Source organism: Nothobranchius furzeri, chromosome 6 (genome assembly GCF_043380555.1).
Source record: "Nothobranchius furzeri strain GRZ-AD chromosome 6, NfurGRZ-RIMD1, whole genome shotgun sequence".
NCBI lineage: Eukaryota > Metazoa > Chordata > Actinopteri > Cyprinodontiformes > Nothobranchiidae > Nothobranchius > Nothobranchius furzeri.
Window position 1 is genome coordinate 48,086,791 of NC_091746.1, and position 23,408 is coordinate 48,110,198.

The window sequence follows — 23,408 nt, forward strand, 5'->3', positions numbered from 1 at the left end:
CGCACGCTACAGAGACCGTCACCCTGCGCGCTCTGTGGCGCACTGGAGAGAGACCCAGAGAAGCCACCCAGCATTGAAAATCTCTCATGTGTAGACGGCCGAGTGGTACCACTGAAATAGCCGACGCCATGAGACCCAAAAGCCTGAGGCATAACGCAAACCGCACCGAACTGTGTAGGTGGAAGCGCGCCAGGCAGAACGAGAGCGCGTTCACGCACGGTGCCGAGAGACAGGCCGTGAACGCCCCTGAGTCCAGATTCAGACCTAGAAAGGTTATTTTCTGGGAGGGGAGTAAAGCGCTTTTCTGCCAGTTTATTCTGAAACCCAGACCACACAAGTGATGGATCACAACCAGCGTGTTTGACGTTGCCTCCTCTCTGGACCGTGCCAGCAGGAGCCAGTCGTCTATAAATACGTGGCCAGCCAAATGCCCCTCCCTCTCAGAGGGGCGATCGCCGCCTCCGTACACCTGACAAACACCCTCGGGCTCAGCGAGAGGCCGAATGGGAGCACGGTATATTCGTAACACACTCCCTGAAAGGCAAACCTCAGAAATTTCCTGTGTGGAGGGTTCACGGGAATATTAAAGTATGCGTCCCTCAGGTCGATTGAGGTGAACCAGTCGTTCTGGTGAATCAGACGCAAAAGGGATGAGAGTGTGAGCATTTTGAATCTGTACTTTCTGAGGCATCGGTTCAGGGCCCTCAGATCCAGGATCGGGCGAATCCCGGTCCCTCCCCGTTTCGGGACCAGGAAGTACCTGGAGTAGAAACCGCTCTGAGACCGATCGGGAGGCACAATGCATATCGCTCCCTTCTCCAGCAGGGAGGAGATTTCTCCCTGAAGGATGTGAGCTGACGTCCCCCGGGCGTGGGAGAACACTACGCCGGAGAATCGAGGAGGAACTGAGGCGAATTGGAGCCTGTAACCTCTCGAAATAGTTCTTATCACCCAATGTGAAGCAGAAACTGCTGTCCATTCCTCCATGTGAGTGGAGAGCGGTGACACAGCCGTGACACACGGAGCAGCAGCTCCCTCCAGAGGTTGTGGGGTAGCGGTGCTCGTGGCAACCACTGCGCATGCGCGGGGGCTTTGTGCTTTGGCGGCCCTGGCATACGGGGACGACCCGTGGCTGGCTGGAAAGTCCGCCAGGGGCCGCCCCCGCCTGGAACCGCTCATGGGTAACATTTTTATTGATTTTTGCTGCGCCCTTGACATTTTGTCTGGATGCGGCAGCGAACTTTTTAATGCTCCTTGAGCGTGACATGTTTGCAAAAAACAATGTGAGTGCTTGTGACGTGTGTTTGAGCCGGCACAGCCGGTTGCACGTCCTGGCCCCACCCTGGACCGCTCGGGGACTCTGCCGGAGGGGTTCCGTGAGGGGGGGAGAAAGCACCATGGCAACGTCGAACAGGAGGAGCTGGCGAACGGGGAACTGCCAGCTGCAGCGTCGGGAGGGAAAGAACTCTGTCAGGCTGCCCTCTTCCTCTTCCTCACCTGCTGACCGCCGGGTCGGGTGGGTTGTCCCGACGGCGGAGCGGCTTGTTTGCCGGACCTCCGAGGCCAAACTGGTCGAGGCGCTGAGCCCGAAGGAAATGGCTGGACTGCCGGAGGCTTCGGGCGCCTTGGGACCCGGAACTGAGGCTGGGCTCTGGCAGCTGCATGAGGAAGAGTCGGCCGAGCCGGCAAAGCCGTTGAAGGCTTACGGGGAAGGCAGAGTTGAAGGGCTTCATCCTCCTTCTTTTTGGCCTCACACCGTTGCTGCATTGATGCCAGGGCAGAGCCGAAAATGCCTTCAGGCACGATTGGCATGTCCAAAATGTCCTTCTTCTCTCTATCAGAGAGGTTGGTGAGGTTCAGCCATCATGCACGTTCTTGAAGCACCATCATGCCCATAGCTTTAGCCGTAGCCTGGACCGCGCAGCGCTGCACACGCAGGCATATGTCGGTCAGTACGGTGATTTCCTCCCACACCTCTGGGTCCGGCTTCATATTCATGTCCTCACAGAGCTCGGCTTGGTACGCTGAGAGCATGGAGGAGACATTCAAAGCTCGGACCAAGATGGCGGCAGCCTTGTATGCCCTCTCGTTCAGCGCCGACTGGAAGCGGCCCGCCTTTGCAGGGAGAGCGGGAGGCCTGGAGGAAGTTGCCGAGAGTCGTGGGTGCAGGTGGGCTGCAACCAGCGGTTCCATCGGCGGCATGCGAAGCATGCCAGCCCTCTCCATCCCCTCGAAGTCCAGCGAGGAGGCTCCTTGGACAGGAGACCTGGAGCTGAAAGGGTGTTTGTCCCAGGAGGACCTCACTTCTTGGAGAAGCTCCGGGAAGGTGGGAAGGAGGGGCTTTGCCGCTCTTGTGGCCTGAGGCAGCTTCTTACCCTCGTGGCGGGATCTGACAGCCTCAGTGACCACGGTGGGCCAAGGGATGTTGAGCCTGGTCGCAGCGCGTTGGCAGACTGACTGCATGTCCAGGTGGGCGGCCGGAGAAGCCGCTCCATCCCTGGGAGAGGACGGAAAGCTAGGCATGGAGGCCTGAGCGATGGGGAGAAAAATGTCATCATCCTCGTCCTCCTCTGAAATGAGGAGTTCCAAGGTGTCCTCGTCTTCTCCGTAGTCCAACTCAAACACGTCCTCGACGGGGTGGCTCGGACCGGCCTGTTCGAGCTGTGAGCCCCAGCTGAGTTCAGCACACGGTTCCGGCTCCAGGAGGGCATGTTCGCTGGCGTCCCCAGGCGGTGGCCCAGGGGCCGGCAGGCAAGGGTCCTTCCCCGACAGGCTAGCTTGGCGCGCTAGCCGCCGGCAAAGGCTCTTCAGGGTGAAGCAAGCACAGCTCTCACATGACCCGGGGACTTCCAATGCCAGTTGGGCGTGTTCCCGCCCGAGGCAGCTCGAGCACACCTTGTGCGGGCCTTTGCTTGAGATTTTGTTCCCACAGGTACAGAGGCGAGCTCCTGCGCCATCGACTCCTCTGGTGGGAGGAGCAGCTTCCATGTTGGCTAACTGGTGTGTTAGCAGAGAACGAACAGGTGCACTGGAGTGTGAAGCTGCTCGTTATGCCCCGAGCCTATGGTGAAGGTCAGGACAGGACAGTAAGTTAACGTTCGGTGACGGAGAGAATATTAGCTGGCTCCGTCTGTGAACAGTTGAGCTAACTTACCTCAGAGATAAGCGACCACCGAAGCGAGAAGAGGTGATTGAATAGTGCGTGCGTGGGGACGCTTGCTACTTATAGTAGCAGGGGACGCGTACGTCACGGTCACTGGCCAATCAGGATTGGCGTATTGAGATAAGTGCTTCTGAGGAATCCACGGAGGGGCGCATCCCATAGTGAGACATCGAAACAAATGTTAAGAAAGAGAACCCACGCATGCATGGGGAGAACACGCAACTCCATGCAGAAAGGCCACAGCTGAGTTTCGAACCTGCAACCTTCGTGCTGCGAGGCAACAGTGCTAACCACTGCGCCACCATGCATCCCAAGAAATGTTCCTCTTAAGGAAGACTTCTGCAACGCTAGCAGATACAGTTACTGTTTCTTAGGTAAACTGGGAAAGATGGATGAGCACACTGATGGATGGACAGGATAATTGTTGAAATGGATTATTTTGTGTTACATTTCCAGGGATGCATTTTACAGACTTGGTGACACCACTTAATTTTATACAACTGTTTGTTCAACTCTTATGAGTCCTGTAGTGTTGGAAATCATAATGGAGTAAGAGGTGCCGAACGAAGACACCAATTATCACCATTATGTTCAATTATGTCCTATTTCACACTGGTTCGTATGAACTAACTTTCATCTTTCTCCCTGTTTCTAACCTACATGTAGTCCGTAAAGCATGCTTTGATGAAGACTTGCACTACACAGCCTGGCTTTCCTTTACACCTCAGGAAATTTTTTTTTCTCATGCACGCACATAAAAATAAGGAGAATTTATCTTTTTTCTTTATAAAGCTACTCAGTCTCAGTTCTTTGATCAGAACCCAAAGAGGGAACATAGAGGCAAGTTAGAGAGAGTGGGATTACAAGGGGAAAGCCTTCATACCTCATAAAGAAGGAGGAACAGGCTTTTTGGGAATTCTGTTGTTCTTGATGCCTCTGAACACATTTTGAAACAGAATCATCTGTACATCCCCTTATGGTTTAGATTGTTTTGCTCATAAAAAGAGTAGCATTTTATTCAAAAACAACCAAAATTATAAAAAAAATAAACTTCCATTTTGCTATACAAGCAAGCTCTAGGGGCTACTGTTCTTTGTATCTTCTTTTCTAAACACTTTCATCATATTCAAATGATCTACCACATTTTATGTGGTTGTCATTGCTCTCTATTACAACCACATTTTTATACTGATCCACAGATATATTTACCACAGGATAATAGCGGATTATGTATTTTTCTCTGCCCCTTACTCGAATAATGTCACTCTTTCATAAAGCTCCTTGATGCAAATAACCAGGTAAACATTAAGTGTAGTTGACCTGCCTGTTTTTGCAGACCTGGCCTGAATTAAATCTGATTTCAATGCATTTCCCCCAATATTTATTTAACTTTTATTATGTGTTTTTATATCTCTTACTTATATCTTACCAGTGCTGTTTTGCTTGTTTTAAGTGTCTGACTGCCTTTTGCAGTTAGAATTGTATCTCTGTTCTTTATTCTATGTGCTCTTTGTGCAGCACTTAAGTCAGCTGCCATGCTTTTTTTAAGTGCTTTATAAAAACATGATGATGATGATGATGATGATGATGATATTCTCCATTTACATAAATGTGCAAAATTTGCAACCATTTCAATTGCATTCCTCACTTTGTTCATGCAGTGGAATGTGAAGTGAAATCAGAATGGGATTTTAGTTTTTTCCGGCAGTGCCACATTTCTGACATATTCCTTGTCACAACAATGACAGAGTTTATTTGGACATTGTTGCTTTTGTACAGTAGTTGTCATCTTTCTTGTCACCTTCCCACTCCAGCATTCACCGTGCTTCCCTCCCAGAGCTCCACTCAAATGTCACAATACTAACAAAATACAACAACATATGACATTTGGTCTCTCACAGCACTTGTACCTATCAAGGAATTAATTAAATCAGGTACTGATTGTGCCCAAACTCTGGAAAGTTCAAAAACTGTGCCTTCATTTCAGATCCTGATTGTCTGATGACATGTCTGCAGCCTCCAACCTTTTGTGAAATAATGCGTTACTGTAAGATAGGAAAGAACAAATATTCAGCTTTTTTCTCAACAAATGGCTCCCTGTGCCACTGATGCCTCATTGATATCACTTCATTATTTCTAGCTGGCTTTTGTTTTGTTTTTGTTTTTGTTTATTTTTTATATATATATATTTTTTTGGGGTGTCAAATCCTTCAAAACTTAGCATATCAGTGTGCTCAGACAATTTATGATCTAATTAGAGCGTATAGTGAATACTCATCCATTTGTAAAGATTGTGATTAAATTGTTTTAGTGATTGCCAAAGATGAATTGTTTCACTAATGGTTGCAGATTGATGTAATTTGCATATATTCAGCAATTATGATTTTTATGTTACTGTACTTGATATGTGAAAGCTGTTCCTGACGGTGCCATACAACGTCTGGAAATGGTTTCTAAATAAGGCCTCGGGTATAACTAATACCAGCAGAAAAAGTGCAGATGATATTTGAAAAGTTATTAAACCGTATAAACAAATTGCATTGTTTTAAATCTGTCATGGATAAAAAGGACTTCTGCCATGTGAGCCAAATCTGATAGAATAATGTTCCTTTTTAAAATTTGTTTAAGCAATGAGTTAGCTAGCAGGGCTTCTCATTTAAAGATATCAAGCAGTCATCATAAAACACATGTGGTCTCTGTGGGGAATTTACAGTTTCAACCAACCCATGAATTCATCCATTTGTTTCTTTCTTCTTATCCAAGGATGAGATGAAACTCACCATGTGACACTGTTCTGCAGTTTCTGGGGGATCCAAAACCTTTATCAGTTTTAAAGTCTGCTTTCTGCTCTTTGCAGGTGACATGATTGTGTTGGTATTTCCAACCAATGACCTTCAGTTTGCAGCGGGGCAATTTGCAGCTATGTATAAAGCAGTTGGGATGAGTCAGGTCCTCCAAGTCTAATCCCAAGGTTCTTAACCAGAAAAAGGTGACGAAGTTTAAGTATGTTGGTGCCTTGTTTGTTGGTGATAGTAGGACGGAGCAAACAATGGACCAGTCAAAAGGTTTTATTCTGAATAATTGTCAGATGCAAATCATGAAACATGACAGAAGTAAGGTTGAAAAGCAAAGTCAATTGCTTGACAAAATATTAGTTAGTAATGTATATTTTTTTCAGTTTTTTTGCCGTTATGGTGATAAAACATTTATACAAGTCTTCAGATAAGTAAAGCAAGCCTTGGGTGAAGATTCTTGTGTTTGTTTTAGTCGTTTGTGAACTGGCTAGCTACACATAGATGCGTGCTGTGAGGACATCATGGCAAATTTCTACTTGTTCCTGCTAAACTAAAATATCTGAAAAACTTTACCGCAGATCTGTCATATTTTGACATTTTGAGAGAGAGGAGAAATAATTGGAGTTTGGGGTATAATATGTGCATGGTATGTAAAAAGTTGTGTCATTAAAATATTGAAAACCCATACATATATTCAGAGGTGGAGAGAGTACTAAAATTTCCTATTTATGTATGAGTACCAATACTTTGATAAGTTTTTACTCAAGTACAAGTAAAAGTACTTGCCTAAATTTTTACTCAAGTAAAAGTAAAAAGAATTGTAAATAAAATGTACTCAAAGTAAAAGTTACTTAGTTACATTTTTCTCAGCCTAAGGATGGCTACATCTAAGTAGCGCAAAATCACAACGCCAGTTCACAATACACTCGTGTGCGCACGCACACACACACACAGACACACACACACACACACACACACACACACACACACACACACACACACCCCCCCCCACACACACACACACACACACACACACACACACACACACACACACACACACACACACACTGCAGCATGTTAGAATCTTTTGAATGACTAATCTAACTACATTGAACTGCTTTTGTAGTAATTTAATCTCTTATTCTGGAGTAAAATAAAGAAACAAGCTAAATCATCACATATCTGTGGCATCAAGAAGCATCTTCTGAGTTCAAACACAGGGATGGAGCACAATGTTTATAACTGAAACGGTATCAGGATGTTTTATCTCACAGAGGCCTGCAGGTCTTCTGTGAGCTCTGCTGAGAATCCGCTTGTTGTGAGCACTAAACGTTATGTTGCTGCTTCCGTGCAGAGCAGTAGGGAAACACATTTCAAACACGGAACCGAGTCCGGCTACTGAACCGAGCAGAATTCTGATGACGTAACACCGGTGCGAAGGTGCGGGTTCCAACCCACAGGAGAGGAGGGAGAGAGGAGGTAAACAGCGAGTGGATCACAGGGACTGAATTGATGTTTTTGAGCAAAACTGCGATAAAAATGGCTGTTTGTCCTCATTATCTAAAGTGTACACCCACCCCCCTCCACGGTTTAGACGCGACACTCATGCAGGTGTCTTTCTGTTCCGACGCTGCAACATGCAATATTTTTGATTTATTAAGCCTAGAATTTATTTTTACTCAGTAACGGATATGATTTAAAATGTAGCGAATTACAATTCTTTTTAAAAAACATACTCAAATTAAAGTAAAAGTACGGATTTTAAAACGATTTAAAAAGTATAAATACACAAAAAGCTACTCAATTACAGTAACATGAGTAAATGTAATTTGTTACTTTCCACCTCTGCATATATTTACGATATAACATTTTAATGCCGAAATGTGCCATTATTAATAGTAGACTGATAACAGACATCCCTGCGTATGACCATTTCTGTTTGCACATAAGATAAAGTGTAGCCTACAGATAGTACTTTTGAGGCAAATTTGAGATTTAGCTCAATACGGTGGCTGAACAGATTGTAGCAAATTCCTGCACCAACAGCAGCATCAGAGTTAATCTGTGTAACCCTTTCTACATCAGGTTTACCAACTTTCAATAATCTGTCGCCCTACATCCTCAGATTATACTATTTGGCCTCCCCTGAATCCGTCCAAATATTGGATCAGTCCTGGATCATCCACCCAACCCTACAGAGCAAACGCATAGTCTAATTTTTATCCCCTGGATGCAACCTTGTGTCAAGTAGGTTTTACTGGAGGCAGCGACCGCATGTGTTTATGTCCCATATTTAACTGGCTAGGCTTCCTTTCAAATAGCAGCCATAGGGATCAAGCTTCCGTCTGATACAACATGACCTCATTCCTTCAACTATAATCTACAGCACAGCAGCAGTGTAAGTTCCTTCCTGAAATCCAGCATTAAAGCAAATGGGAAATTGGAAGTTTTTACCACCCTGTTTGGCGCACATTCCTGCAAAATATGTAACATAGAAAGGGAAACCATCCTGACACAGATTCCAAATGAGTGTTCGTCTAAAATCCCGTGTGTGCTTTACAAAATCCACCGACCCGATTGAGAAGTGAAACATTCAACATGCTAGGATCCCAGACTGGCAATGTTCTTGAATTTTACATTAGGAGAATTGCATGGTGATGAGAGCCAAGCTGTGATACACTGGAGGTGACTTGCCTCATGCCACATTGGGTGTTGCACTGTCACGCCCATTGGTGTCATCATGCCATGGCCTGCTTTTATGTACACAGTTGGTGCAAACAGACACACTCACATACACTACACAAAGCTTTTATGAAGTTTCAGTTAACAAACACTCACATATGACCAATTATTTTGTTTAGAATAATGTGTAGCTTTGACTGCTTTTTAACAATTTTAGCTGAAACGTTGGTGACATTAAGATCTGATGACAGTTTGGGCGAACTGTAGAAATTATACATGTCATTCTTGAATTATGGGCTCATATGTGGGTTTTGTTTTTCCACAATTCAATGCAAAAGGCAAAAATGTTGTTATTGCAATGTCCCAAGGTCATTTGGCTCACTTGTTTTTTTCTCCTCTTGAACCATTACGGCCAGGATTTTAATCGGAACAAATTTAGGACTTTGTAAGGCTCAGGTTAATTTTATTTGCAAATTACATTCATGCTCACCCAAAAAGTACCAGATCAAAGGTTTGTTGGATCTTCGATGGAAGCCGGCTGCCATTCATTGACCAGGAAATATGAAACTTCCCAGAACTAGGACACATTGTAGATGTATGAGACCTCACCTTGCCCTTCAACAGAAACATCCCCTTTCCTTCAAAAAACTCAAGGGCTTCTCTGAATTTCACTGAAATTCCTTTTTTAGAGTTCCTGCCCATACGATTGCTCTTGATCTGTCAGGGATTTGTTCGTGTCACGAGGCAATGGCCAGCTCACATTTCCAACCATTGCCTCCTTTGAAGTCAGCGACTCTCCTCTGACAGCTATTACAACTTTTTTCTGAAAACACGAGTTTGTTCCCAGATTTCAGGTTCAACCTCAACATGTTAGACATCTGGCTGCTTTCTCCTCTAAATTATGATAAAATTACTATAAGTCATAAATGAAGCATCATTACATTGTTTATTTTTCAGGCTTCGACTGGAGAAAATCAAAATGGATGCTCTCTTCTCATTTCCAGATGAAAGGGAAATTGCACCAGATTTTTCTTGGAAAGCACAACTCTTTTTATAACCACCTGATTGCATGGATGTCTTGCGCTTGGTGACACACACTCGGCATCAGTTTCACATAACTGAATGCAATCCACTCCAGGTATTTTGTAGTAGCACTCCATGGTAGTCTCTTTGATCTTCTTTGTCCTTTGACAGATAGGGATAGGGACGTTTTACCATCCTCAGCTCCGGTATCCTCCAAACACATCATCCCTTACCTTTCTTTTGATCAAATAGATATCGATCTGGGGAGCAAAAAGAAAAAAAATGTTAAGATTACAAGGCTGTCAATGAAAGAAAGGAGTGAAATTGACATTTCAGGAGGTTAGAGTGAAGGGCCAAATGAGGGTTCACTTTCCGACAGCTTTTCTCTGCAACATCAGGATAAAATTGCAGGGTATGAATGAAGGTTAGATGATGATAGCTTGCAGAAATATATATTGCAAGATGTTATTTAGGTACTTCTGTATGTTTACTTAAAAAATGTTGGAAAAGTTTCCTCTTGTAACAAACTGAGACTGACTTTGGTCTGAAAGTGCAAACATCACTGAGCTAATATTTATTTAGAGGCAAGGCACAGAAGAGAAGTAATAAATACATTTTAGGGATTTAAAGCAAAAAGTAGTGAAAGTGTATTAGCATGTTAAAGATAAAAGCAGAGGTTCACTGATAAATGTATAATGCGTGTTTTTTAAAATCGGATCAGTCACAATGAGTTACAAATGCAGGCTGAACATTAATTATTGTCGTCTACCTCTATTTTAATAATGAATGTAGGCCCGCTTTTAGAAAAATGACCCTCTTTAAGCAACAAGTTGCTGTCGTGTCTCAGAAAATTAGCTAGCTTCCTCCCCTCCTAAATTGGCCTGCTAAATGCTAAGCCACAGTTAAAGTGACTGTGGATCAGACTAAAGGGAAAGTATTTTAGTAATCCTAATCAATCGTATGTATTTCGGTGTTGACCTTTTAATCGATCAGATGTATATGCATGTGTTTTGATATTGCTTTGGCTGTGCTGATACTTTCTCTGTAAAGTTCCTAACTGACAAATGAAGTGAGTTTAGATTAGATTAGATTGTTCAACCAGGATTTATTAGAATTCATGTTCTTAGAACTATGAATTAACACATCCAAATAATTCTCAGAGCAAACCTAGAGTCCTTAAAATGTTTTTTTTTCTGAAAAGAAGATGAGTTTAACCAAAAGCTGCAAACTTTAATAGATCCATATTTCCAAAAAAGTGACAGCCACTTAGACGCACTTTATCTAATTAAGACGTTTCAGTCAGTAGAGCTCTAAATTACTTGATGGGAGTTTACCCACTGAAGTAAGTTAAATTAAATAGAACGAATTAGCATGACTAACAGTGTGCAGTATCACTGATTGCTTTTTTATGAATGAATAAATGAATGAAGCAACGGGTAGTTTTGGTTTTCAGTTAGACTGGTTTTAGAAGTGAAAGCTAGACGATCAAAAGGTGATGCCAGAGGAGATGTGCTGAAAGCGAGACAAAAGAGGGAGACAGGGAGAGAGACTCAGCACAATGCATGTGGAGATAAGCTTTGTCTCTTTATCTGATGTTGGTAATCTTGTCCTCTGTTTGGCAGCATCGCCACGCACCAGCACTCGTAACTAGCTCCGATAATAGGAAGAGCCGCATCAGATTCATTAATTGAATTAACTTCCTCTTTATCTCCACATCTGCCTGTGTCCGCTCGCCCCTAAAAACTTGACACCGACAAGCTAATTTACTCAGAGCATCTCATCTCCAGTCCTGTTTAACCTCACTAATTTACTGGTCCAGATCCCAGACGGGTTCATGTGCCAGTGGCTACTATTTAATTTAATTTTCCCCTGAGGTGATTGAGATGATTTTGTTTTTTACAGCAAGAGACGGGAGAGGGGAAAATATGTTTAAAAAGTCTGCGCGTATACCCAGTAGGCTGTGTGTTTATTTCGAGTTTTTGCCACAGGTGTTTGAGAATTAAGAATCTTGGGCCAACAAAACCAGCAAAGCAGTTAGCCCTACTCTGCTACTTAAAATTAATTTACAAAAAAGAGAAATCCTCAAGGATGAAGTATGGTCACCTTTATTCAGCATTTCTGGAGATTATTTCTGAGGACTTAGCTCCTTCAAGTCTGAGAATTTGGTCTTCAAACCTAAAATTGGTGAAACACATTATTTCCAGGATGGCTGTGAGTGTCTGCCTTAGGTGGGACAGGATATTGGTGTCTTCTTTGTTGTAGCGATGGGATGATGGAGCTAGACGTGGGCTGATGGATTAGGACTCTATCATCAGTAATGAGACAGTTGTCCTGTCTGAAGATGTTCTGCATTTATGCATCTGACTGATCATTTCTGTATACATTCAAACATCTTTTTGGTCTTTAAAAAATCTTTAAAATTCCCAAGTTTTTTTTTTTCTGAATTCAGGAGATTGCCATTCTTCTTCTTTTTTTGGTGCACCCCACAGTGGGATCTGCCCAAGAGCTACCCACAGTGGCCCCTTTGGGGTCAGCCCATAAGGGGAATTCAACAGTTTTCTCAGGTTAATTGCAAACATCCATTGGGTTGGCATAAGGTCTCCCACAAGGGCTCAGCTAGGTTCTCCGGATTCGGGCAGATATATCTGTAGTTTGCCCTTAACTAAATCCCAAAGGGGCACATGTGTAAAAAAACATGCTGTCCTCATTCACTTCCTACTAGGCAGAGGAGACACAGGATAAGTCTAGAAGGTATAGGGAGGAGTTTATGTCCTCTCTGACTTTGTAGAACCCTGAAATATCCACCGGAGGAGCTGATGACTGTTTGGTTGTGCCTGGCCTCAACTCTTGGATAAGCAAGGAAAAATGGGTGATTCAATTTATTCCTTTTTTTCTTCTGACATTTTAATTGCTAAGTATTGATTCTAGCTTCAAGAGCTGCGGGTCATCTGCAATAAGTTTTTTTTTTTTTCTCAAAGACGTAACACAAAAGCCAACAATCATTTCTTTGTCAGAACTAACATCAGACCAGTGGTCCACACTTGTTTTCTCTCTTCACTAAAATGTGGTTTGCCCACCAGCCATCTCTCTGAGAATGAGCTAACATAACATCCGATGTAGAAACCAGCTAAGGAGAGTGTGAACTACGTTTATGTGTGTGAACATATCTGTGTCACAATTACTGTATGTCTCCATTACCTGATGGCAAAACCTGGAACCACTTCCCTCCTGTTTCTTCTTATTTTTGTTATACCAAACTTAAAGTTTAATGGGTGGAATAACATTGCAAATATCCTCTTGTGGATGACATAAGTTTTTCTCTGTTGTTGGAAACATAAGATCAGAGCAGGAAGAAAATGCAGACTACAAGTTTTTCACTTTTGCCGCCAGTGAAGCCCTCCCAATAAGCTCTTGTCCTTTACTCAACATTTCTCCATCATGTGCCCTTTTACAGCAGACATCTTATCTAATCCACCTGGTACTTTTTTTTGTCTTTTGCTCACAAACCTTTAACTCCATTCCAATCCTGTTTTAAACACTAGAAGAAGAAGAAGACATCATTTTTAAATAGCACCTCTGAAGATAAAAATCACGAGGCACTTCACACGAACGATAACATTAAAAAATACAAAAAAAAGATGAAAAATATCATAAAAATGAGAGAATAAAAGAAAATGTGAATAAAAAAGGAAAAAGGTAATCATGGGATTGTGCAAAAGCCAGAACAGATAGAAACACAAATGTGAAAAGAAGCTAGTGAGGAAGACGATGAACAGGTTACCCCTAAAACATTAACATCCTACAATCTCAGCTTGTTATGTGGGATTATCACGGAAACAAATGGCTCATTTTGTCACGTACTCATTAACTAAAGAAACACATCAACTAAGACCTTTTTCTTGGCATACATGTGAGCGCTTTTGCTCTTCTATAATCATGCAGAATGGAGTTGTTTCCTTTTTTAAACTAAAGAAGATAAATATTTATTGCTTTGTGGTTTTTTTGTGTACATTACCTTTTTCAATGCACATAGGCATGGTGCATTTTATTGCACTGATTTGCCACGCTTCAGCGGCTTTTTGTTTAACAGAAAATGGGCAAACTGGCAAAGTTATTATTTTTTTTATCAAAGTTTAATCAGAATATATCTGCAACAGTAAACATGTTTAAAAGTTTAAAACTTGGCATAATGGAAAGCAGTAGCATTTTAGTTGAATTTGTCCCCGCACATGTTTACAAGAATTATCAATTAAAGCAGGGTAACTGAATTTGGTCCAGATAAACCAGCTCAGTTTCCTAGTGGTAGACTGTCCGCCCTGGGACTGGGAGATTGGGGTTTGATTCCTGGTCGATTCATACCAAAGACTTTAAAAATGCGACCCAATGCCTCCCTCCTAGACACTCAGCTTTAAGGGGTTGGATTGGGGGCTTAAACCACCACATAGTTCCCAAGCGTGGTCACCGCTGCAGCTCACCGCTCCCCTCCATGGGGATGGGTCGAATGTGGAGATGAATTTCACCAGCGTGTGATGATGACTATTGAATTTTAATGTGTTGCACCCAAAATGATTATTTCTAGGCTTTGAATAAGACAACAGTACATGTAACATTGTGAATTTTGTAAAATATATTTACTGACAATATCCATATTCTGCCCAAAATTGGTTCTTGCAATATTAACCTCTTGTGAACTGGTAATCCTTTAAGGTTTTTATTCACCATACCATACCATACCATACCAGTTTAATTATCAAGCACATTTAAAGTCAGCATGTGAGCTGACCAAAGTTCCTTACAGGTAATAATAATTAAACTAGGCCAACAAGCCATTACTTCAAAGAATAAAACATTCAATTTAAAACAAAGGACATCCAACCAGCCAATTAAATAGTCAGCAAAACCAGATTAAATACTATTAATATAACAAAGACTAAAATATTGCATAGTGGAGATACACGAATCAATAAAACAGAAAACAAATAAAATAAACTAAAAGTTTATATGTAAAATATAACCCAGTTCATGATTTAAAAGCAAGATTATCATTTAACACTGCTGCTGACGCTTTCCATTTTATTTTTCCAGCTTGAGGATTGTTTTTATTCTGTTTTTCTTTGGCTGTGTGAGCTACAAACTTCCAGTAAAACTCTGCATTTTATTCAGATTACTCTGCAGTTGGGAGATGTACTTGTAAAGACCAAGCAACTCAGGACAGAGAAATGGTGAACTGAAGTGATGCAAGAACAGTACTCATTCTTATTGTGAACAAGACAAGGGACATATTGTTGGACTTTTGGATAAATAAGGTGATACTATTCCTACCTGATATTATGTTTAAAAGGACATACAGAGCTGACAATTATATAAATCTGTTTTTTCTCTGACTCCAAACATTCACACAAAAACATATTATCTATTTAATCACACTTTTATTTTGCTAAGATGCTTTTATTTTGTCTTCCCTTCTGCAATGTTCTACAGTTTCAGAAAATGAAACTCACATGCATCTTGTGGGAGTGTTTTAAAAAGTCAGTGCTCAAATACACTTTTTAACAACAGTTTCCTTCTTACTTATTGGACATTTGGGCTAACATAGCAGCTCTTCTCTTCTTTATAACATGTTTTGTTTATGTGACTGATTGGGTTTTATTAGTTGGTGGCCATATATTTGCATGTGCAAGTGTCACAACTCATGTCTGAATGTTAAACATTTCTTCAGGCCTGCATTTTGTTGTAGTCTAGAATAAATCTGGTTTGATGAAACACATTTTATAGGGAGCCTAATGGGCCATTCCCATCTGTACCGGGTCGGCCCGGGCCGGGTAGCGTAGGTTGTTTACATATCTGGGTGGCCTGGTATTTTTCCAGGCCAACCAAGGCTCATTCTCAGCCCTCTTCTCGAGGGGGTCTGCTTCAGGTTGACCAGGGCCAACACACCCACTGCTGACAGCAAATTCACACCTTCCATTAGCGCAAGCCTCTGATTGGTGGGTAGAATCAGCCCACATGGGCTTAAGACAAGGATGTGTGGAATCAACCGGGCCAGACTGGGGCCGACTGGGGCTACCCGGCCCGGGCCGACCCGGTACAGATGGGAATGGCCCATAAGTGTCTTCCCCTTCAAGGGTCCTCGGAAGAATGAAAAAATGAATGCAAGTGAACGGTGCAAAAATATCTATTTTCTAATCTGCTTCACTTCACACCCTAGACAGAACATTTCTGACACTAGCTGATGTAAACTGGCCTGCAATTTATAGTGTTTGCAACTCAATGTGTAATTGTGATATTGACCCAAATAATTGTGATCATAATTTATTTTTCCATAGTCAAGAACTTCTGCTGCAACTTTTCAAAGGAATAAACAAAGAGGAGACCTTTTCCCGAGGGAGTTAAGATCAGACTATTCCGGCCCTCAGGTCAAGCATTGATTATTTTTGCCTGGACAGTACAACTTAAGCCTATAATCTTCTTGCCTTTTTATGCTTTAGTCATATTTTTTATAAGAACCCTTGCACCAATAAGTTATTTCTTTGCGCTTTTGAAAAGTACCTTTCAGCTCATATTTAATATTCATGCATCTCATTAATTTTTACTATCCGCACAATGGCTTGAAATAAAAGAAATGCTGTGATGCTATTTGGTCAGTGGCTCCTCTGCTGTGTAATTCCTGTAAATCAGTCAAGTGTTACAGGAAATGGTTCTTTCTGTCCTCTGTAAATACTCATCTCACAGATGTAGGATTTCATGGGATTAATGAGGCACCTTCTGCTGATGCATGGAGAAGGGAACCTCCTCTCAAATTGCTTTCCTTTATTGTCGTCCCCAACAAACCCATGATTGTCCTCCCTCACCCGAAATCACATTAGCCAAACCAATCTCATTTATGGCATGACATTCCTTAATTTAAACCCCGTGTTCAATGGCAGCGGCACATGCTCGAGTTTGTTTGTGAAATACGGCATGAGCAAATATATCAACAATGATGGTTGGAGAGAGAGAGGGAGGAAGGAAGACAATAAAAGAGGAGGGATTGAAGAGTGGATAGAGGGAAAAAATGAGGAGTGAATCTGGAGGGAAGTAAAGAAGGAAAATGGGACACAAGATGAAAAACAGAAGAAAAAAGACAAAACACAAAAGAGCTGGAACAAATGTAAGAAATGGAGGGAAAAAATGAAAGAAAATTAAACAAAGGAAGAGGAAAGAAAGGACAATAAAAGAAGGATGGAAAGGAGAGAAGAAAGTAAAACCGAAAATTACAAATGATAGAGTAGAGAATGAATAGAGAATGATTGAGGAAATGAAATTGCGGAGAATAACGATAGAAGAAATAAAACTGGAACATTGTAAAGGGGAAGGGAAAAAGAGGGGAAATAAAGAAAGGAAGGAAAATCAAGGAAGCAATGAACTAAAAACAAGGACAGATGAGTGTAAAGAAAACAAAACATTTAAACATCCATCCATCCATTTTCATCCACTTAACCGAAATCGGGTCGCAGGGGCAATTCAGTTTCAATTGAATTGAGTTTATTTATATAGCAACGAATCACAGCAAGAGTCGTCTCCAGGCACTTCACAAAGTAAACATTCCAATACAGTTCAGTTCAAGGATGCTGGGAGGCCCAGACTTCCCTCTCTCCAGACACTTGGGCCAGGTTCTCTGGGGGAATCCCAAGTCTTTCCCTGGCCAGCCGTGAGACTATAGTCCCTCAAGCCACTTGTATCTACAATCTTTTGGTCACTACCCAAAGCTCGTGACCATAGATTAGGGTAGGAATGTAGATCGACCAGTAAAACTTCACCACAACAGACCAGTACAATGCTCACATCACTGCAGACGCAGCACCAATATGCCTTGATCGATCGCCGTCAATCTCACGCTTCATCTTTCCCTCACTCATGAACAAGTCCTGGAGATACTTAAACTCCTCCACTTGAGGCAAGACTGCATCCCTGACCTGGAGAAGGCATTCTACCCTTTTTCAATTCAAGTCTCAGATTTAGAGGAGCTGATTCTCATTCCAGCAGCTTCACACTTGGCTGCGAGCCACTCCAGTGAGAGCCGCAGATCACATTCTGATAAAGCCAACAGAACCACATCATCGGCAAAAAGCAGAGACCTGATCCACAGGCCACCAAAACGGATGCCCTCCACACCTTGGCTACGCCTAGAAATCCTGTCCATAAAAGTTATGATCAATGCGGACCAGTCTTTGGCACTGGTCATTTAGGGACCTAACAGCCCATATCAAAGGGCCTGGTACCCAATACTCCCAGAGTACCCCCCACAGGGCCCCCCGAGGGGCACGGTCAAACACCTTCTCCAAATCCACAAAACACATGTAGGTTGGTTGGGCAAACTCCCACACAACCTCCAGGACCCCCCTAAGGACATAAAGCTGGTCCAGTGTTCCACGGCCAGGATAAAAAGCACATTGCTTCTTCTGAATCAAATTTAAATGTGTTTCACTGAATTAGAGTATTAATATATTCATCAACTGAATACTATCAATTAATAATTGACAGGTCTTTTATTTTGACAATTTAAAACTAATCAAAATAATTTAGTTGACCAGTACAAAAATGATGAATCTATTCTGGCAATGGCTTCAATTTCAACAGTCTCATAAAATTTACATTTCATTCAAAACTGCTGACTAACCAACCATTACTGGTGCTTTTAGATTAAAAAAAGAGTTAAAACACCATCATGGAGGTACCTACAAACCGGTGTCGTATTTACGCCACACTGGATGTTATATGTTCCTTTGATTACTGCTTACCTCATCGCCATTAGTTGGTGGTAAATCTGCTTGTGCATTTATAGTTTCTGCTTTAAATAGGATGACAGCCTGGAAACAGGAGGGCAGAGGGCAATCAGCCTCTTCCCTCAGTCAGTGTCTGCAGCTTCCTCGCATGTGGCCTTCATCTTTGCTCATCAGGAGCAGCCACCAACACAAGTCCAGTTATTACTGCAGCAGAGAACTGTGATAAGATCAAAGGTGGCTGGTTGAATGCAGAAGATGTAATGACTGTGTTCCTTTAAACGCTGCTGCTTGGGCTGTCATATCATCATTCCCCTGTTAACACTCAAGGGTTTTTTTCTCAGTTTTTTTGCAGCTACTTCACAGATCCAGAACTAGACCAGTTGATGGTTATTTGGATGTGGGAGGGGAATTGCCCAACATTCATCTTTTAGTGAAGTGAAATGCCCCTGTCTCCATTGCGTCTTTGTGCATGCACTCTTACCTATTTTTCCTGTGCATTTTTGCATGAGGTTTCAACACTACTTATTATGTTGAATAAAGAAAACCCAAAAGCTGCTGTTGTACTTAATGGTGATTTCATGTGACAGAGGAAGATGAGGAGAACAGCAGAGCTTTGGTACCCTGAAAAAAAGGGGAGGTCATGGTTTTCCAGCACTTCTATTTCCGCCCAGAGACTGTGACCATGAATAATGGAAGTGATAACAGGATAAAAATGGTCGGACAGGTGGTGTAGGAATGGTCTTTTAAAGACTCCAGGTGCAGGAAGAAAATTACCTTTCTGCCACTGTTTTTACTCTTAAACTTTGGGCTATTGTGGAGTGAAAGCAAGACTTTAGACTTCATTGTGTTCACCGATTGATTAGAATCCAGAATACCATTTTACAAAGCTATCCGTTAATCATTTGTATTGATGCAATCTTTTATTACTGTAAATAAAGTGCATTGGTTATAGATTTAAACATAAGTGGGCCCTCATAACAGCCTGGGAGATTGAGAGTTCTTAATAAATGATATTGAATCTGTAGGAGTTTGTCTGTGTGGTTGTTTCTACAAATGGTGCTTGCAGGGTTGGTACCAGAGGGGCTTTGTGGCTGGTTCTAAAACTAAGAGCTTATTCAGCTTCCACAGTAAATGAGTCATCTATGAGTTGTAAAATCTCATTCCTCTTTTATTCGAGACGACGGTGGCACAGGAGTTGAGTGCTTGCCCCATAATCAGAAGGTTGCAGGTTTGAGCCCCACTCAGTCTGCCGCCACTAGTGGTCGGAGGGACCGGTGGCGCCATTGCTCGGCAGCCTCGCCACTGTCATTGCGCCCCAGGACAGCTGTGGCTACATTGTAGCTCATCACCACCAGTGTGTGAATGTGTGTGTGAATGGGTAAATAACTGATTGTGTTGCGCCTTGGGGGGTTCCAGGACTCTAGAAGGCGCTATATCAAATACAGGCCATTTATCATTCTGTCTGCATAGAGCAGGAGTAGGGCTGGGCAATAAATCAAAAATTTGTTGTTAGTGAAATTTCTGACTCTTATCGTGATCATTTTTCCCATGTCAATAAATTTGCTAATAAAAAAAATGAAAAAAAGTGTCTGCAGGTTTGCAATATTCATGTCCCTTTAAGAAGCTGTACCACCTCGAGTCATGTAAAAATGTGACTCAATGTAATACATGCAACAGTCCCATCTAGTGGACAACTTTTGTTTGCGCATGTCTGTAGTTATCGTCCATTAATCGTTAGAGGTGAAACCCTCAATATATTGTGGTATTCATTTTACAGACCTTTCTCACCCATCTTGGCTCATGACGGGAAAAAGCTGTTGATTTAGCATCATGGAGAGAGCAGAGCTCATCTCAGCTAGTAGAAGTTAACCATTAGCATTAGCAACTCCACAATATGACAGAACTCCTTCAGATGTGTGTGATTTGTGGAGATGAAACAATGTTGCAAAGCAGAGTCAGTGGTTGAGCTGCATTGCTGTTAGCCAATCAGAGGCAAGATGTTCCAAAATCAGGAACTGAGGCCTAGTCCACATGTACCTGTTTTTTTTTTAAATGAATATCCGCCCCTCCAAAAACTTGCATCCACACCACCGCGTTTTAAAAAAAAACTCTGTCCACACGTACCCGGATAAATACGTTGTTAAGGACATGCCAGACCTGTAGGCGGCAGTACTTCCCCCGTTCTTAACCTCGTCCTTCGTCTGTGGTCTTCCGCAAGGAGCAGTAATTCCGCTTGCAAAAACAAACAAGCAAAAAGCGCTTGGACAATTGATAAAGCGAGCGCAGCTCTGAGGGCATCCATGCTGTCGGCTAGTGTAAACACAGGTCGCACACGTGATGTCAGCATTTTTTTGTCGCGGAAGGTGACGTTGCGGACCTTAAAACTCCGGTTTTGTCTGTCCACACGCAGACACCCAAAACGGAGATCTTCACTTTGGCCGGAGTTTTTAAAAAGATCCGTTTTCGTGTGAAAAAACTCCGTTTTCATGTGGATGACAGGCCAAAATGTAGAAAAATATCTACGTTTTGGCAGATCCCCGGCTGCGTGTGGACAGGGCCTTAGACTCCAAATGCTGTTGTCTTTGGTTTACCTCTCTTCTGGTTAACTTCTAGTTCTTGAAACAGAAGCGCAGAAGCTTATGTCCCCCCCCCCCGAGATCAACTAGCAATTTATACAAGAGACCTGCAAATGTGTTAAAGAAAATGAACTTAGTCTTAAAAATTGAAGAGAAGCATTGTGAATGACATCTTTAACAGTGTTTATTAATTCAACTCTTGGCATGTGTCTGACGTTCTGTTTGTGTCATGTTGGGTGGCAATTTCTTGACCCACGATATGCAGAATCAATCACGGAATCATAAGTGTGTAAAAAAGTTTATTTTAAATGAGCTAAAGGAGTGACGGGAACAGAAGATGCTCTGCACTGGTAGCAGGATTCCAGGAGTAGGTTCTGAGGAGGGAGACAGAGTGAATATCCGGTGGGATTATGGAGATTAGTCTCGAGATGGGAGCTTACTGTTTTCTGGTAGCGGTAGAATGCACAGGGAGGGCTTCGGTCAGGTCCGGGTGAGCAGAGGAGATCCAGAAGGCGAAAAACTGTTTCATCCAGAGGTGATGTAGGAGCGGAGGTTGATGAGGGCAGGTGAGCGGCTGAGAGCGGGCGGCCAGGGGAGGAGGCAGTGTGGTCTGGAGTGCAGGAGTCTGGGTTAGTTCTGGAGATGATGGAATGTGGAGTGAAACCTGAAGGAGAGCAGGGAAGGACAATCGGGGATCTTTTCAGGTGGCAGGTTATCTAGACAGAGATACAGGTTCAAGACAGGTTAGAGGCTAGAGCTACCCAAACAGAGTAATCATCCGGCATAGTAAAGTGTCACACTGCTCCTTAAGTCCCCTGGGCCTTGATGACGGGATCAGCTGCAGCTGGTAGCTCTCAGACACGCCCACCTGCGGACAATGCTCAGAAGAAAAACAGGGTTACAGGCAGGCAGCTCACCACGGACCATGACAGTTTGGAATTCAAAAAACACACTGTTAAAATGCAGGAAATAGAGAAACAGTGAGCTCATTTTATTACACTTTTACAATTTTACAATTTTACAATTAAATTCTTATTCCATCTATGCATCCATTCATTCTCCACATGTCCAAGTTTGGATCATGGATGTCACCAGCTCAGGAGAGAAGCCCATTCTTTGGACATTCTTCTGTCTAGCAACACTCCCCAGCTGCTTTTTGGGAATCCCAAGGCATTCCCAGGCCAGAGTGAGTTCTAAGACTACCTCGGGGTCCCCTCCCAGTGAGGTATGCTGGGAAAAAGTCCAAGGACAATAGGACACAGAGAACTCCTAACCAGATGTAAAACCACCTCTGCTGACTCCTTGCAGGTCAGAGAATCAGCAGCTCTGCTTTAAGCTACAGAAGATGCTCCTCATCCAATATGTAAGGCTGAGCCAGACTACCCTACAGAGGAAGTTGATATCAGTCACTTGTATCATGGTTGTTCCATTCTATTGTCACAAATCAAGTCCCGTGATATGAGTGAAGGAATGAGGACAGCTCACTAAATCAAGACTTTCTCCCTTTAAGTTCAGTTGATTTCTGGGCTGTAGGCCAGAGCAGTGCTGTCATCCCTTCTCACTTCTTCCCATCCATCTGCCACAAACACAACACTGGGAAACTCCTCCTCTGAAGGTAGAGACTTACTCTGAACCTAGAGAAGTAGTCAGCAATTAAGTGATCTGACTTTGATCCCAATTTTTCCTCGTTCAGCTGCAGTCCACCCAGGTATGAGTAACTGGGATACCATCCTGGAGCCAGGCCTTGGAGGAGAGCTTGAACATGAGCACCTGGTGGCCTTGGTTCATATAAGTTAGGCTCCACCCATAAAATCAGCCACCTGCATGTGGGTTCTCCATCTTCGGAGAGAAGGGTCACGGTCAGGTTCATTGTAAGCAGAATGACAGCCAATGATGGGGTCCCGGGGTTTGCTGATTACCAGCATTGAAACTCTGTACCAATGAAGGATTTAGGCAACTGTCATGCAGAATTATTTATTAAAAAAGTTGCTCTGGACAAAACTGAGAGGACGTTCTAACGTTAAGTTCTAGCATTCTTGCATGTGAGCACTAGAGGAAGTTGTTTCCAACAGGTTTACTAATTAAAACCTTCATTTAGATCTAGGAGAGATGTTGTTTCGGGTTAAGTTTTGCACCATGCCTAGAAAAGGACTGCTTCCCTACAGACATCCCTGATCCGTTCCCATACAGACCTTTAAACAAGAGCAAACAGTGCAAGGTTTACTTCATGCTCTCTCTGTGCTGAGTTGTGTTAAGAGAAGTTCAGGTCTGGAGTGAATTTGTATGAACAGAGCTTTGGTGACAGCAGGGATGGAGCAGAAGGTTTATATATGAAGTTAATCTAAGGAAATAATAAGGAAAAAAGGGTTAAAAGTTGTTGGGTTTTTTCAGTCTGTGTCAGACA

General features: G+C 42.8%; 1 protein-coding gene across 1 annotated transcript in view; it reads left to right on the forward strand.

Annotated features, from left to right (window-relative positions):
• LOC107397163 (transmembrane protein 132C) overlaps nt 1–23,408 on the forward strand; it is a 317,088-nt gene that overhangs the window by 137,210 nt on the left and 156,470 nt on the right. The window lies entirely within an intron of this gene.